General features: G+C 41.3%; 1 pseudogene; it reads left to right on the top strand.

The window, feature by feature from the left end:
* Positions 1–911: 911 nt before the first annotated feature.
* Positions 912–16,815, top strand: LOC139624706 (uncharacterized; annotated as a pseudogene).
* Positions 16,816–16,859: the final 44 nt, after the last annotated feature.

Consider the following 16,859-nt stretch of genomic DNA (forward strand, 5'->3'; position numbering starts at 1 on the left):
TCAGTGCTCCGCTCTACAGTGAAATAAGGTTTTATCCATTAGAAATAGTAAAATATTTTCGGTTCATTGTGCCACTTTGAGACTCATTAGACTGTGTCAGAGGACGTCAGTAGAGGAGGCGGTCCTTCAATGTGGTCAGGACGCATGGGGTGCATTCATGCCTGTCCACTTGTGATTGGATCACTAAGGATTTGATACCAGGTCTGAACAGGGCCTAAGACACCACCTGTAGTTCATTGCTTCCCAGGAGATTCAACAACCTTTCACACTGACTCCAACAGTGACTGTCATTGACACTTGGCCTCAGGTGACAACAATTCAAACAACAGTCATTACAACAACCATGAGCACTAATGAGACAAGTGATATCAATGACCTTGGATTTCCTCACCAGTCAGTCAGAACTGAAGAAGCCTGTTGGATGAGAAGTGAAATGTCTACAACCACGTATAGTGTCCCGCGTTTCAACTTTTCTTGGGTGTAACTTTTGTGTTTTTACCACCTGTTTGCCCTTCATCCAGCCTTCCAGCCAGTCTTTGCCTCTTGTATTAAGTGTATTAACTGCTGTTCCAATGCTGTCTGTAAGGCTACCTTTTCACCTTGGTTGAGTACCTAGTGGCTTAATTTGTGTCCACTCACCTGTTGTCATCATCTCTGAACTGTGACCATGTGTTTTTCCTCTTGTGTTACAGCGCCCAAGTTTAGGATTGTGCTGGTCGGGAAAAGTGAGAAGAAAAAGACAACGCTTGGTAATTTCATTATGGGAGATCCACAATTTCATTTCCAAAAGGATTTACCAATCAAACAATGTGTGGCCTCCTGTGGAGAGTGGAGAGGAAAATCTCTAACTGTAGTGAAAACAGCAGATGTGTTCAGCTTGTCAGAGCAGAGAGTGAAAACAGAGGTGAGAGCATGCATCACTCTTTGTTCTCCTGGACCAAATGTTCTGCTGCTGTTAGTGAAGCCTTCTGATTTCACTGAGGAGAACAGAAAAACACTGAAGTTCATCCTGAGTTTGTTTGGTCAAGATGCTTTTAAACACTCAATGGTCGTCATGACAGAGAAGAAGAGGGGAACACATCTCACTTTGAGTCAGCTGCTTAAAGACTGTGGAGGAAGACAGTACAGCATGTTCGAAAGTAACCACAGACAGTTAATGCAGAAGATTGAGAACATTGTTGATGAAAACAAAGGAACCTTCCTCACCTTCACTGAAGAGTCTGAACAGATGAAACCAGCTTTAAACCTGGTTCTGTGTGGGAGGAGAGGAGCAGGGAAGACTTCAGCAGCTGAGGTCATTTTAGGTCAGACAGAGCTTCATTCAGTCTCCAACTCCTCAGAGTGTGTTAAACATCAGGGAGAGGTGTGTGGACGTCGGGTTTCCCTGGTGGAGCTTCCTGCCTTGTATGGAAACCTCAGGAGGAAGTGATGAAGGAATCTCTCAGGTGTATCTCCCTCTGTGATCCTGAGGGCGTCCATGCCTTCATCCTGGTCCTACCTGTGGGTCCCCTCACTAATGAAGACAAGAAAGAGTTAGAGACCATCCAGAACACATTCAGCTCTGAAGTCAATGACTTCACCATGATTCTGTTCACTGTGGAGTCAGATCCTACAGCTCCAGCTGTTGTTGAGTTTGTAGAAAAGAACAGAGACATCCAGGAGCTGCTTCAGAGCTGTGGAGGAAGATCTGTTGTTCTCAACATCAAGGACAAACAGCAGATCCCTGAGCTGTTGGACACTGTGGAAAAGATGAGAGTTGAAGGATCAAGATGCTTCACAAAGGACATGTTCACCAAGGCTCAGATAGAGAAGGTTTCAAAACTCAAAGCTGAACTTGAGGATGTGGGGAGTCAGATGAGAGGTGATGATGAAAGTCAGAGCAGAGAGCCTCTCAGGATGGTGCTGATTGGGAAGACTGGCAGTGGGAGGGGTTCAACAGCAAACACCATTTTGGGCAAAAAGCATTTCAAACCCAGAATTGCCCCAAAGCCAATGATCAAGTCTTGTGAGAAAGCAACTGCATAGATTGATGGACGGCCTGTTGCTGTTGTCAAAACACCTGCCTTGTTTGATACAAGTCTCTCTGACGATGAATTACATCATGAGGTTAAAAAATGCATGAACATGTTGGCTCCTGGACCTCATGTGTTCCTACTGGTTCTGCAGATCAGGAACATCACACCAGAGGAACAAGACTCTGTGGAACTGATCAAGACGGTTTTTGGCCAAAAGTCAGGAGACTTCACCATCATTATCTTCACCAGAGGAGAAGAACTGTACGATCAGTCATTTGAGAGTTATATCAAAGGTTGTGATGACTTTGTCAAACAACGAATAAACGACTGTGGAGGAAGATATCAGGTCTTTAATAACAAAGATGAAACAAACCACACACAAGTCCGTGAGCTGCTGACCAAGATCAAGACCATGGTGAAGGAAAATGGAGACAGCTGCTACACTGCTGAGATGTTTGACGACACAGAGGAATCCACAAAAATACAAGTGGAGAGGATCATGAAAGAGAAGGAAGAAGAGATGAAGGAGATGAAGAGAAAATATGAGGAAGAATTACAAAGACTGAGAGGAGAGATTGAACAATAGAGAAAACTAAGATCGAAACAGCTGAAGGACAAAGATGAATCCATCAACAAGGAGCGTGAGGAGAGAAATAAAGAACAAGAAGGAACTCTGCAACAAGAATGGAGAGGAAGACTGGAGGCTTCAGACAAAAGAGTTCAATCAGAAAGAGAAAAAAAGGAAACTGTTGAGAGGAAACTGGAGCAGAGTAGAGGAGTTGTAGAAGAGATGAAGAGAGATCGAGAGGCCTGGGATAAAGAAAAAAAGGGCACGTGGGAACGAATGATGGATCTAAAACAGAACCTGGAGGAGGAGAAAACAAGATTCAGCAAGCTCCAAGAGGAGTCCCATCGTAAGAAATCATATAATGCTAAGCTATCCATAGTTATATTTGTATTTGCATTGTATTATGTATTTCTGAGATAGGCATCCTCACCCACTACAGAGTGCTAAGCCAAAAGGCCTCAGAGGAAGAGTTTTACAACATAGTACCAAGTAAAAGTTTCAGTTTAACATTGATGGACTTTACACATGAAGGTCTGTATCTGGAGTTCACACTCTCGGAGTAAATAGAACGAGATTTACTCACCAGCCACATGACAAAAAACCCTAGCCGTCTGTTTAAAATTGCAATTTACAATTGCAAATTTTAAATTGTTTCAATTGCACCAATCACCAGAAAAAATTCCTTGTATGTGAAAACATACTTGGCAATAAAACTGATTCTGATTCTGATTAGCTCTTACAATAGGAAAATATCTGCACTCAGCTGCACTCCTAGATCTAAACACCATACATGTGTCTTATTTTATGCATCAAGAACCAAACATTATTTCATGAGAATGCAATTCCCCATCTCACAGTGTTAAGGAAAGTGATTTAAAAATTTCCAGATCCGTCCCTTTCACTGGCTATGTAATATGTATTGAACCAGTATCCCATCAATAAGCCATTTCACATCAACAACAGAATTTAGCTGTGCAGAAAAGCAGTTTTAATTTTACACTACACACAGACACATTCAACATGGTGGATTGTTTGGTTGTTTTTGCTTCACAAAATGCTGAAAAACGATACGAACAAACAACAATACCTCAGTAGTTTGTGTAGAACAGTGAATTTGTGAAGCCTTTGCTGCTAACCAGGTAACACCAGTTAGCACTGTGTTAACAATGTTTGGTTCTCAAAGGTATATCATTCTACCTTTAAAGCTACCTCCGAAAAACGTGTTATTTCATATTTGTTCTGCTTCTAATGCAGTCCTCTGGTTGTAGGGTAGGTTTTCTGAAACCCCAGTTCACTATGTGACTTCAAATGAAAATGAACAACAATAATTGGTTTAATTTTCCAATGTGGGTGAAAACATGACTAATTAACAGGGATAGAGGTACACTGAAGTAAGTTGGTTAAACCTGTAGAATTATATTTCTGGTGCTGCAGAGCAGTGATGAGCAAATAACTTGAAAAATTGCATATAATACATTTCTAATTACTCAGCAGCGTGTAGTAAAATTACATGTTAGATTATTATCCGTTACTCAGAAGCTCCATCAAGGCCTCCACACCCACAGGTCACATCATAGTTTCAAATGATTTACTTATCATCAGCTGCTAACTTAGATAAGTTAGAAGTCTCTCTCTTCTCAGAAGTCCCGTCTTTACAGTCAGTACCTTTGTACGTGCAGTAATATTTCATTATTACTCCGGGATCTAAAATTCAGAATACTGTGCCTCCCCACATGAAGTTAGATCCCGAGTCGTTAACATCTCATATCAGACAATGTTTGAATTAGACTGTGGGTCATTGTATTAGTGGTATAACTATCTGCTTTAGTGTATAAGTTGTGTTGGCTGTCTAAGTTCAAAATATCAAAGCTTCATACCAAACACTATGTATTATATAGATATATTGTGTATATGCATTGTATTATGAGTAAAACAACAGGATTTCTATTGAATGGTTTAAGAACAAAAATTGCAAGTTAATATGTAAAATGTAAAGTGCACATACAGAATTATTAGTACCCTTCCACGTATAAAAGAAAAATGCCCATTATTCTATCCCCATTATTTTTTGCTGTGGTTTGTTATTGAAGTAATACAACAAATGAAAATGGAATGGACAAAAGTATTGGGACACTTAACTGAATATTGTGTAGCACAAAGTTTTGAGTCGTCACTGCAGTGTTATCAGCTGTGGTTGTGGGAACATCAAGCTGCTTGCAGATTGTGTTGTAGTCTTATTTTCTTCCTTATCTCCTCAGACAGCTCCTTGTTCTCTGGTCCACGTTCACAATGAAACCAAACAGCACAGTGAGCACTTTTCTCCATTTAGATTGACTGAATGTCTGATGATATGAGTGGAGACACATAATTGAAGAAAATATTCCACTTTCTCAGCTCTTCTGAAGGGAACTAATCATTTAGTCCAGACATGTTGGAAAATCTGTGTAGAATAAACAAGAATTCAGCTTTTTTCACAGCTGTTTTGTTCTAATGAAGAATAAAGACATGAAGGTATGCATGAGTGTTTTTATTTCAACACTTTTCAAGAAGTTTATTTTACTATGGTCTCATTTTATCTACTACTACTACTATTACTATTTCTACTATTACTATCATTTTTTTTGGGCCAAACTCACTGTGCATCACCTTCTGTCCTGTGTTAACATTACTTTATTACTTTCTGCTCTGTGAATTCAGACCGAATGTGGTTGTAGTTATTATCTTACAGTGGTTGTTTCTGGTTGTTTATCACAGTGTTTATAGGACGTGGACTTGAGTTTACTGATTTTATTTCATGCATTTTTGTGGTGATTTATATTAAGAGACCAAACCTTGAGTTAATGCAGTTTCCTTCACAATGTATCTATTGTAGCCTATATCATCACAGACACGAATGAATGGCAGTGTTTATTTCCTTTTTTATTCGCACAGTATGTACTGAACATACCATAGGAAGTCATTTTCTCATTTAATCACAGCCTCAGTTTGTTCTCTTCATGTGTTATTACATTACGTGGCTCACCTGTGTGCTTGATTCTGTTCAAATTCAAAATAAAAGAGGATTTTTTAAAGATTTTTTCCCAGCTTGCACCTCTCTTCTTTCATGCAAAGACACAGCTGGAAACGACACTCAGGAGCCGGAGCAGCATCGTTTCACTTCATGTCCAAAATCCCACGTGTTTGTTCAAAGACCTTCATCAGCTGCAGTGATTAGAGCCACTGTTTATCAGGAGCAGAGGAGGAAGCACAGTAACGTTATTATAGAGCTTCAAAGTGTCCGACAGACTTCAACACAAGAGGCTGCTTCCAGCTTCCTTCCATGAGTTGACAGTGGTTTAGCTGTCATGTTAGCTTTTAACAGTTATGATGATGTTTGCCCAGTTACAGCTAAAAACAGACATCAAAGAGAACATCACTGAAGTTAAAGTGATGTCTGTTCTTAAATCTGATCTCAGAACAGCTCTCTGTCCCATCAAGGCTCTGATGCCTGTTTGCACTGATCACGTGGTTGACTGCCCCCTGGTGGTGGCAGCAGGGTTTGTCTCTGAAGCTGCTTTGGACGTGTCGTTTCGAGAAGGGTCCGCCCCTCATTGGTCCGGCTGCAGCCTGCAGACCAGGGGGCGTGGCGTGGCCGAGGCGTGACGTCACAATCCAGTTACACCCCACCCAAACCCACAGTGGGCCAATCGCAGTCATGCTGCTCCCGCTCACGGAACGCCCCCTCAAACAAACATGGCTGCGGCTGATAGAGCCCGAGGGTCGCGGGTTCGATCCCCGGCTCCCCCCGGTCCTCGTCTCGACTAATAATATTCTTACAGTACACACATTTGTGTATGTGGATCATTAACAATAATAATAATAATAATAATAATGATAATAATAATAATACAAATTTAAAAAATCACAAGAACTGTAAAAAGGAGAAGAGCGGGTTCTGCAGGAATCAGCTGGTTTATTAAAGGTGTCGGTGCGTCCCGTTCAGAGACACGGACACAGATGTCCAGTCTGTGGTGGATTTATTTGGCTGTGATACAAAGCAACAATCAGCGCTGTGGACAGAAGGACCGTATTCAGTCATTGAACACATGATGAATGACTCGTATTGTGAACTATGACCTCACACAGGTTCACAGCAGCACGAGGCCGCATTAGCAGGTAAACAACACACATTAACACAAACTCACCTTCAGGCATCTACACAGTAAACCCAGCGCGTGCAGGTGAAACAGGCGGAAGCGACGAGCAGGAGGAAAGGTGAACTACAGGTGTGCTGCATTCAACAGCGTCGGAACGCTATGGTGCGTTCATGAGCGTAGGACATATGAAAACTCACCGTAAAACACAATATAAATGAACGGTATTTAACTGAAAACACCTAAACAACATGGGCTTTCTAACAAACTGATTAGTTTATTTTCAGCCTTCAGTTATATTTAATGTGCACCAGGCAGGAGACGGTGAGGATCGTACATTATCCACACTCTTGACTCTCCCAGCTGGGCTGAGAGCATCTGGGGGTCTAGGAGAACTTATCTGGGCCCCTCTGGTCCCTTTCCCACCATGGATCCAATCAGGTTTAGTGACAAAAAAAGAAGGAAGGATCTTATTATCCATCTTAATTATGACAATATAAACTATTTCCTTCATTGATCACAGACAATGACATTGTTTTGAGTCATGGCATTAGCATAACATTTTTTATTTAAATTACATTTTCAAGCAGCCGGGCCAATAGGGAAAGAGGACAGAGGACGTGTCTCACATGTGACCGTGTCCCGCTCAGGTCAGGTCGCTGAGACACAGTCTGAGGAGGAAATGGTTAAGTTGTTCTCAGCTTGTCTCCAGGATCATGTTCATGATTGATTTTTGCTCTTGTTGTTTTTACATATTTTGCTGCTTTTGAATGAGAATCATCTGAACACGAGAAAAAAACGATTTAAAACGTTTTGAACTTTACTTTCACTTTGATCGATGGCGCGGCGAGAAAAAGCTGGTGAGTAAAATCCACTAGAAACATCAGTCAATGAAATATACATGATCAGTTGAAGTGTAGCTGGATCGAGACTCTTCATAAAGATCATGGAGTTATTATCTTCAGGTTGTTACCTGCGCAGGGTGAGTGCGCCGCAGCTGGAGACATGAGGCAAAGAAGTTATAATAGAAAAAAGCGAGTTGAGAGAATGGAAACAGTTTTTGAGAATAACAGGGTTAGCATGATTTTAAATATATATTTTTACTTAAAACAGTTTCTGTTCTCAACACAGAGGCAACAAGGAGTTCCAGTTCAAATGACAAACAGAAAATGAGTGAGGCTGCAGGTCCTGCTGCTGTGTGCACATCATATCAAGATGCTGGCACTATGGTTCTGTGTTTGCTTTGGAGACAAACAGAGAAAGAGAAAAAGTAATAAAAAAAAATAAGACCAACAGGCTGTTCCTTCATTCCCAGATTGTTGTTTTTATTCTAACACAGGTTTCCTTCCTGTGAGAATCATGTGATCTCTCCTGATCATCCGGATCATTAGGACAGAAACCCTGATTGGCAGACTATGGGCACTCTCACCTTTACCTGAGGATGACCAGTCCAAAGCCTTGTTGTGTCATCACAGCTTTTCAGTGCAATTACCACCCAAGAATTTAAGGATGAACATTTGTACTTTGAGGCTTCTCCATTCCTGGAAGCCGCAGCACTGCTGGCTTCTTCTGTGTTAAAGTAATGACTGTACACCTGTGTAGAAAAAACAACACAATATTCAGCACATTCATTTCATGTGATGTGTCAGTATCATCATTGTCTCACAGTGATCCTGAGGTGCAGGCCTCTTCACAGGAAACACTGTGATTTATAGGCAAGGCAAAGCACATTTATTTGTACAGCACATTATCATACACAGAGGTCACTCACTGTGCTTAACAGAAAATAAAAGAAGCATAAAAATAGAGGTAAAAAGCACAATAAGAAAACATTATAAAACAGATTATAGAACAGATAATATCTAATTCAAGTGCAAGATTAAAAGACTAAATGAAGGCATAGGTGTAGATTCAGGGCTGCAACAAATGATTATTATCAGTATCAATTAATCAGCTAATTGTTTTATTGATTGACTGATCAAGCATTTATCTTATGAAATGTCCAAAAATATTTATCACAATATGTTAATTACAACTTCCCAACTTTTCTTATTTTGTGTAACCCACAATCCAAATCACAGAGAGGTTCAGTTTACTGTGATACATGATATAAGGTCCATTGTTGTTCTTTTTTCCTGTCACTTTTTCCCTTTTAGAATCTGATGTGTTTAAAAATTTTTTTTACTGTGAAACTTCAACCAGAAAAATAGGTATTAAACCATAAAGTCGGTGTGATCATTTACAGAGAGGAACATGTTACAGAGCCGCTCCCGGTTGTTCAAAGTGTCCTGGAGAATGATCCTTGAACCATTTTGTTCTTTTGTGTTTTTAGTGTTTTAAAAACTAAACTGGTCTCCAGCTGAGCTTCTACTGGTGTTTCCTGTTGCCAGCACAGTGACAATATGGCAGCTGCTGCAACATCTGGTGAGTACATTCAGATTAACAGCAGAAATATGCAATAACTCCACTGATTTGTTCAGGCGTAAGATGATTTATGTTACATTAAAAATAGTTTAGTAAACAGTTTAGTCTATGCTTCTAATACTGGATTCACAATGTCCATCATTACTATGTTTTGGGACGACTATTGCAGTGTTTGAGGCAGATTATGTGGGAGAGGGTCAGTATGGGGGGGTCTCATATATGGTGATCAAGAAGTTATGCTCCTTTGCTTTTACAAAGGCTTAACAAATAGGTTCAAACTTTCTCAGTTTGGTTTTAAAACAGTCGTCAGGTGCTTGTATGAAGTGAAACAGTTCCTCCTGTTCATACATGAGATCCCTTCCTGATCAAGGACAGTGGATTCTGTGTTCCATCTCTTTCATGGGACGTGTGTTATCAAGAATGATTCAAGATGATGAACATGTTTCATAAATAATAGACGCAAGTTTTATTTGCTAAGCAGAATACACCCTCTGTCTTTAAACTGAAAATATTATGAATATCAATAATTACAGATCATTTATTTGATATGTTAAGCTTTAAAATTCATATTGTCCCATTCCTGGTGTCAATTAACTTGTCTACACCATCCACACAACTTAGCAAACAAAGTTTGCCAGTGTCCCTACTGAAGGAAGGCTCTATAGTATAAAGGAATCTGAATGTTAATTTGACTGAGGTTTGGTTTCTGAAATGTTACTGTTGTGTTTCTTACAGAAGAAGTGAAGCAGAGACCTCTGAGCCACAGCAGCAGCTGTGAGTGGCTTCCCCCCTACAGTGAGTTCAACAGCTTCGACTTTAGGTGTTTTATGTGTATATTTCCAAAGTGGCTTCAGGTTTTTCTAGAACTGGCATAAGATCAGAAAGAACTTTAGTAACTGTGTTGCTTAACCTACGAAAGTGCAGCACATTTACAGCTGAATCATGACCAAGACATTTTTAGCTGAAGCCCATAAATGAAGCCCATAAAATAAATTCTGACACAATAAAAACACTTTTAACAAAGGTCATGATATGAATCTAATCAATTCTGTTAAGAAAAAGACTGATCCAAATTTAGACAGTAATAGACAGTAATATACTGTGATCAAATCAGCTGAAGTTTCTGTTATTGGACTAGTGAGAAAAGAAATATTATTTAAATATTTATTTAATTACGGTTTGTTGTCATTTAAACACTAAAATATATCAAATATTCTTAGTGAAATGTAAATATTGGATCGAAACTTTTAATTGTGTTAAAATTAGTCAGTTTCATGGATTAATTAATGATTATTGGAGACACAGACTGAAATGACAAGTGTTTCTAATATTTTTTCAAGTATTCTAATATTTCTAATATTTTATATATAACATCGGAAACACCTCTATATACAGTATATTGCAATGCAGTTCAACAGCAGCCCAATTTACAGCCTCCAAAATGGTGATGCAGTTGAATGTAAACTGTGAAACAGATGTTTAGTGGAAACTGTGATAAAACACTCAGCACTCCTGAAATAATCATACAAACCATATGAAGGGATAGCTTCAGATAGGTTGTTCTGTGAGCCTTGGAAATTTCCTCTCCTCTTACGACGAACACTGTGCTGTCGATTCTCACTCCTTTCCTAATCAATTGGCTTCATGACTTTGTAGGCTTTATCTTCATCTTTGTGCATATCATCAGTTCATCAAGGCACTTCAGGAGCCGTGCTGTACATGGGGCTGTCTGTAGGATGTTTGTGATGTCATTCATGTAGCTTCTGAGAGCAGGGAGTCTTGTTGCCAGAAGGTAGTTTCAGTCCTCTCACTACCCCCCTGCCTTTAAATGGGGCTACAAGGAGTATGAGAAAGATGGAGCGTCCCATGGTAATGCCAGCTTCTAGCTGTTGCCATCCCATTGTAAATCTTTCTGGGGAGAAGCACATGTAGAGGTTGCTGAAATACTTGGTTATGATGTTGAAAAAGCAGGATGGTATGTGGAAAAATTTCAATGCCAAATCAATCAACTTCTGTGGCACTGAGCCATGGGTGTTCGCAAAATCAAGTGACACCAAATTTTGGTTGCCACCCTCTGTTTTGACATGCTGTATTTGCTCCCAGATCATAGAAGTATGAACTATACATCCTGGGAGGCCTGGAAGTCCAGCCTTTTGGCAACTTGTTTCAATAAACCCATTGCCCCTGAGGAAAATGGTTATTGAGCTTGTAGCGGAGCCTGTTTGGTCCTGGCACCCAAGCTGGTCTGGCCCTTTCCTGGAGCTCTTGGATCTTGCGCAGCCTTGGAGGCGAGGTGTGAAAGGGGGAAATTTGTGGAGGTGGGCATGGCACGTGCCCTGGTGATCCAAATGGTGCATCTCTGGCTGTGTCTGTGTATTGGCCCTTTATTCTCCAGCTCCTCCTTGGAGATGTCTAGCCTTCCACTACATTTTTCATCAAGCAGCTGGTGGGTGTACTTGAAGAAGTCTCTTCTTTCTTTCTCTTTCCTTTTCCTACACCTCCGGATCCGGTCTGCTCGGCCCAGCTTGGTGAGTGTTTGCTTGAGCTTCTCCCGCAACACCTTCAGACTGGCTTTGTCCTCTGTCTGCTTTCCTCCTCTTGTGCAGCTGGATTAGGGTTAGGGTTATTGCTCTGGGGGATTGCCTCCATTGCTTGACCTGTTTGCTCTGCTGGTGAACTCCCAGATCTGTCAGGTCCTGCTGCGTTGTGGTTCTTTGTCTGGCTTTGGGTCCAGATGTCTGCCCACCTGATTCTTCTGCTTGTGGTGGCCTCCCACCATATCCATGCACTTAACCGGCCCTGGGAAACTGCCTTGATGAAGTAGCGCTCCTTCTCCACTCATTTCACCTCCTCCACCACCATGGTCTTTCTCTGCCCCCTTGTGGCCTTGGATCAGAACTGCACAGGCTTCCCACAGCCCAGTCCTTCCCAATTCCCTTGTACTCTTTCCAGCATCTCTTTTTGCTGCAACCTGCTGAGGGCTTGGTCAACCTGTATCTATGCCTTCCACCTGCGCCCTGTGTTGACATTCACCATTGCATTCCTTATGAGCTGGTCCCTTGATTCCCTCAACTCCGGAACTAGCTGCTCTGCTGTTGCTTGTATCCAAGGCTGATGGATTGCAATAGCAGCTGCAATGACTAAGTCAGAGGCCTGATTCAGAAAAGCAGCAGGGGAGGTCCAACCATTTCCTAATTGGAGATGCCATCCATCCTGCTGCTGGCTACTGATAATGGAATCTTGCACACTTTCAGTGGGCAAATTACATGCTGGTAGAGTGTGAACTGAACTACCAGCTTCACCATCTGTCTGTCAGAGAGCTCTGCTGTGTACTGTGCTGTGTTTCGGAGAGGTTGCTCTGCCAGCTTTGGAATATCCTCTCTTCCTACAACAAACACTGCACTGTCGATTCTCACCCCTTTCCTAATCAATAGGCTCTGTCACTTTGAGGGCTTTATCTTTGTCCTTGCCCAGGTCACTAGGACAAGACACCAGGTCTGGACTTGCTTGCCAGGGATTAGAATGTCTGGACAGTAAGCTTATGATTTTTCGAATACAGCAGTTGCAAGGCATGAAGACACAGAGGTCTCTCGGAAGTACTTACCATTTATCCATTTATTTAGCTTGTTGGAACATGATACAAACATGCAACATGGAGGATTGTCTGTTCATTTTCGTTTTACAAAATGCTGTTTATGACTAAATGGACAAAGACTATGAGTACCAAGTCAAGGCCAAAATTCTGAAAATTCTGTACTTGTTTTTATACAGCACTAACAATAACCCTACAATTCTAGTCTGTCATCAAACTTGAAGAGAAGAAGGCAGGCACAGTAAATAATAACTACAACATGTGGAAGGGCGGCAGTAAGTGCGGGTGTAGGAACATGTCTGGTGTGACATGTGGAAAAAAAAAGACAGGTGGATGGAGAAATTTTGACTATAATGCAGCCCATCAGGGACAAGTTATAGACAACCAAAAGCCAGTTTACAAAGAGTGACAGCATTTCAAATAAAAGGAGGACACCTCAAAGAAAGGAAACAGGACCTGTGCCATATGGATGCCACAATACCAGTTAACAATTGAGAAGCACTCACCCTTAATTCTGTGTGTAGATCTGGATGTCTGCCTTTGAGCTGCTGAGGTTGAGGTGTTTCCTCCTTTCATCTGATATATGATATTTGTGTAAGGGCCACCAGTCTTGGCGTGTATTTTTATTTTTTACAAGTCAAGGCGGACCTGTTGCTGCACATGCACTTGCCGTCGTTATTGTTTACTGTGCCTGCCTCCTTCTTCTTCTCTTCGAGTTTGACCTACAGCATCTATGGTACTTACAATACTGAAGAAAAACATGTACCGTCATATTTTCAGAATTTTGTCATCAAATGAGTGCGAAAGTACTGGTATTTAGACATTTCTAATCGCCACTGTCAGAGCAAATACAGTGCTAGTTCATCTTTCTAATTCATTGTTTTCTTTTCAGTGTCTGAGCTGAGGGTTGTTCTGCTGGGGAACAGCTGGTCTGAGAGGAGTTCAGTGGCGAACTTCATACTGGGAGAGAACGTGTTCAACACTGAGGAAGAACCAGACTGTTGTCAGAGAGTCAGAGGACAGTGGAAGGAGAAACAAATAGTCCTCATCAACACCCCAGATCTGCTTCATCCCAACATCTCTGAACACAAACTGACAGAACATGTAGAGAACTGTGTGAGACTCTCTGATCCTGGACCTCATGTGTTTCTGCTGGTTCTACAGCCTGAAGACTTCACTGAGGAACAGAAACTGAGGCTCTGCAGAGTCCTGAACATATTCAGTGATCAATCATTTGATCATTCACTGGTTTTGATATCAACACCCAAAGAGGAGAGTTCAGGTTTCATAGAGAAATATAAGCAACATCCACCATTAAAAGACATGATTAGAAGATGTAGATACAGATATTTATGGCAGAAGAATCTTGAACGTTCAGAGCTGTTGACACGCTTGGGTCAAACTGCAAAGGAAAACAGTGGAGAACATCTGAGCTGTGATGTGTTTGAGGATGAGGATGCAGGTTTAACCATGACATCAAAATCTGAACAGATGAAACCAGCTTTAAACCTGGTTCTGTGTGGGAGGAGAGGAGCAGTGAAGACTTCAGCAGCTGAGGTCATTTTAGGTCAGACAGAGCTTCATTCAGTCTCCAACTCCTCAGAGTGTGTTAAACATCAGGGAGAGGTGTGTGGACGTCGGGTTTCCCTGGTGGAGCTTCCTGCCTTGTATGGAAAACCTCAGGAGGTAGTGATGGAGGAATCTCTCAGGTGTATCTCCCTCTGTGATCCTGAGGGCGTCCATGCCTTCATCCTGATCCTACCTGTGGGTCCCCTCACTGATGAAGACAAGGGAGAGTTAGAGACCATCCAGAACACATTCAGCTCTGAAGTCAATGACTTCACCATGATTCTATTCACTGTGGAGTCAGATCCTACAGCTCCAGCTGTTGTTGAGTTTGTAGAAAAGAACAGAGACATCCAGGATCTGCTTCAGAGCTGTGGAGGAGGATCTGTTGTTCTCAACATCAAGGACAAGCAGCAGATCCCTGAGCTGTTGGACGCTGTGGAAAAGATGAGTATTGAAGGATCCAGATTCTTCACAAAGGACATGTTCACCAAGGCTCAGATAGAGAAGGTTGTAGAGCAGCAGAGCGCTAACATAAAACTCAAAGCTGAACTTGAGGATGTGAGGAGTCAGTTGGGAGGTGATGATGAAAGTCAGAGCAGAGAGCCTCTCAGGATGGTGCTGATTGGGAAGACTGGCAGTGGGAGGGGTTCAACAGCAAACACCATTTTGGGCAAAAAGCTTTTCAAACCCAGAATCACCCCGAAGCCAACGATCAAGTCTTGTGAGAAAGCAACTGGACAGATTGATGGACGACCTGTTGTCGTGGTCAACACCCCCGGCTTGTTTGATACAAGTCTCTCTGATGATCATATTAAACAGGAGCTTCAGAAATGCATCAGCTTGTTGGCTCCTGGACCTCATGTGTTCCTGCTGGTTCTGCAGATCAGGAACATCACACCAGAGGAAAAAGACTCTGTGGAACTGATCAAGACGGTTTTTGGCCCAAAGTCAGGAGACTTCACCATCATTATCTTCACCAGAGGAGAAGAACTGTACGATCAGTCATTTGAGAGTTATATCAAAGGTTGTGATGACTTTGTCAGACAACTAATAAATGACTGTGGAGGAAGATATCAGGTCTTTAATAACAAAGATGAAACAAACCGCACACAAGTCTGTGAGCTGCTGACCAAGATCGAGACCATGGTGAAGGAAAATGGAGACAGCTGCTACACTGCTGAGATGTTTGACGACACAGAGGAATCCACAAAAATACAAGTGGAGAGGATCATGAAAGAGAAGGAAGAAGAGATGAAGGAGACGAAGAGAAAGCATGAGGAAGAATTACAAACACTGAAAAGGAAAATCAATGAACAGAGAGGAGAGATTGAACAGGAGAGAAAACTAAGATCAAAACAGCTGAAGGACAAAGACGAATCCATCAACAAGGAACGTGAAGAGAGAAAGAAAGAACGAGAGGAAGACAAAAAGAGATGGAAAAAGCAAGAAGAAACTCTGCGACAGGAATGGAGAGGAAGACTTGAAGCTTCAGACAAAAGAGTTCAATTAGAAAGAGAACAAAAGGAAACTGCTGAGAGGAAACTGGAGCAGAGTAGAAAAGAGATGAAGAGAGATCGAGAGGCCTGGGATAAAGAAAAAAGGGACATGTGGGAACGAATGCATCAGGACCTCAAACAGAACCTGGAGGAGGAGAAAACAAGCTTCAAAAAACTCCAAGAGGAGTACTATCATAAGAGGAAAAAATGGACATATTCTTTTTTTGTGCTTTGGACGGTGTTTCTAACACTTGTATTGTGTTATGTACTTCTGAGATAGGCATCCTCACCCACTACAGAGTGCTAAGCCAAAATAACTCAGAGGAAGAGTTTTACAACTTGGTAACCAGGTAAAAGTTTCAGTTTAGCATTTATAGACTTTACACAAAGGTCTGTATCTGGAGTTCACACTCCTGGCTGGAAGATTCAGTAAAATACAAAGAGGGAAGAAAATAGTTTGATTTTACTCACCAGCCACATGACTGACAATAAAAATACCTAAAAATAATAGTGTTTCAAGGTCTGTATACAACTCGACTGTATATTTATATATATATATATATATATATGTGTGTGTGTGTGTGTATATATAAAGTCTATTTGTTACATTTCTAATATAGGGGGAACAGGTGACAATGATCATTTAGTTGCTGTACACCTGAATTGCAGTTGGTCTCTCACTTTTTGTTAATTACTTTAATAACTCTGGAAATGGACATTGTGCATTATTACTTTTTAAATACTACAATAATGCTGTTCCTCTGTATGTGCTCTTACAGATATGGCTGGAATGACAAATAAACAAACCTAACCTGATAACTGATCATTTTAGTCATTAGTCAATATAATAGTGGTTACATTTTTGATACTGTTTCATGTTTGGATGTAAGTGATGACAAGTGACACTGTACGACGTGACAGCTCAAATTGTGACTGTAAGACCCCCAGAGAGAAATGATTTTAGTTTTTGGTTTCCAACTCTGACAGGTTGCATTTGCAATGGATCCACCAAGGAAAACTAAGACTTCTCCAGTTTGAAGACTCTTTGATCCTATTTTCCCC

This window comes from Trachinotus anak, unplaced genomic scaffold, assembly GCF_046630095.1.
Source record: "Trachinotus anak isolate AG129_WGS33_773 ecotype Australia unplaced genomic scaffold, CSIRO_AGI_Tana_v1 ptg000008l, whole genome shotgun sequence".
Classification (NCBI taxonomy): domain Eukaryota; kingdom Metazoa; phylum Chordata; class Actinopteri; order Carangiformes; family Carangidae; genus Trachinotus; species Trachinotus anak.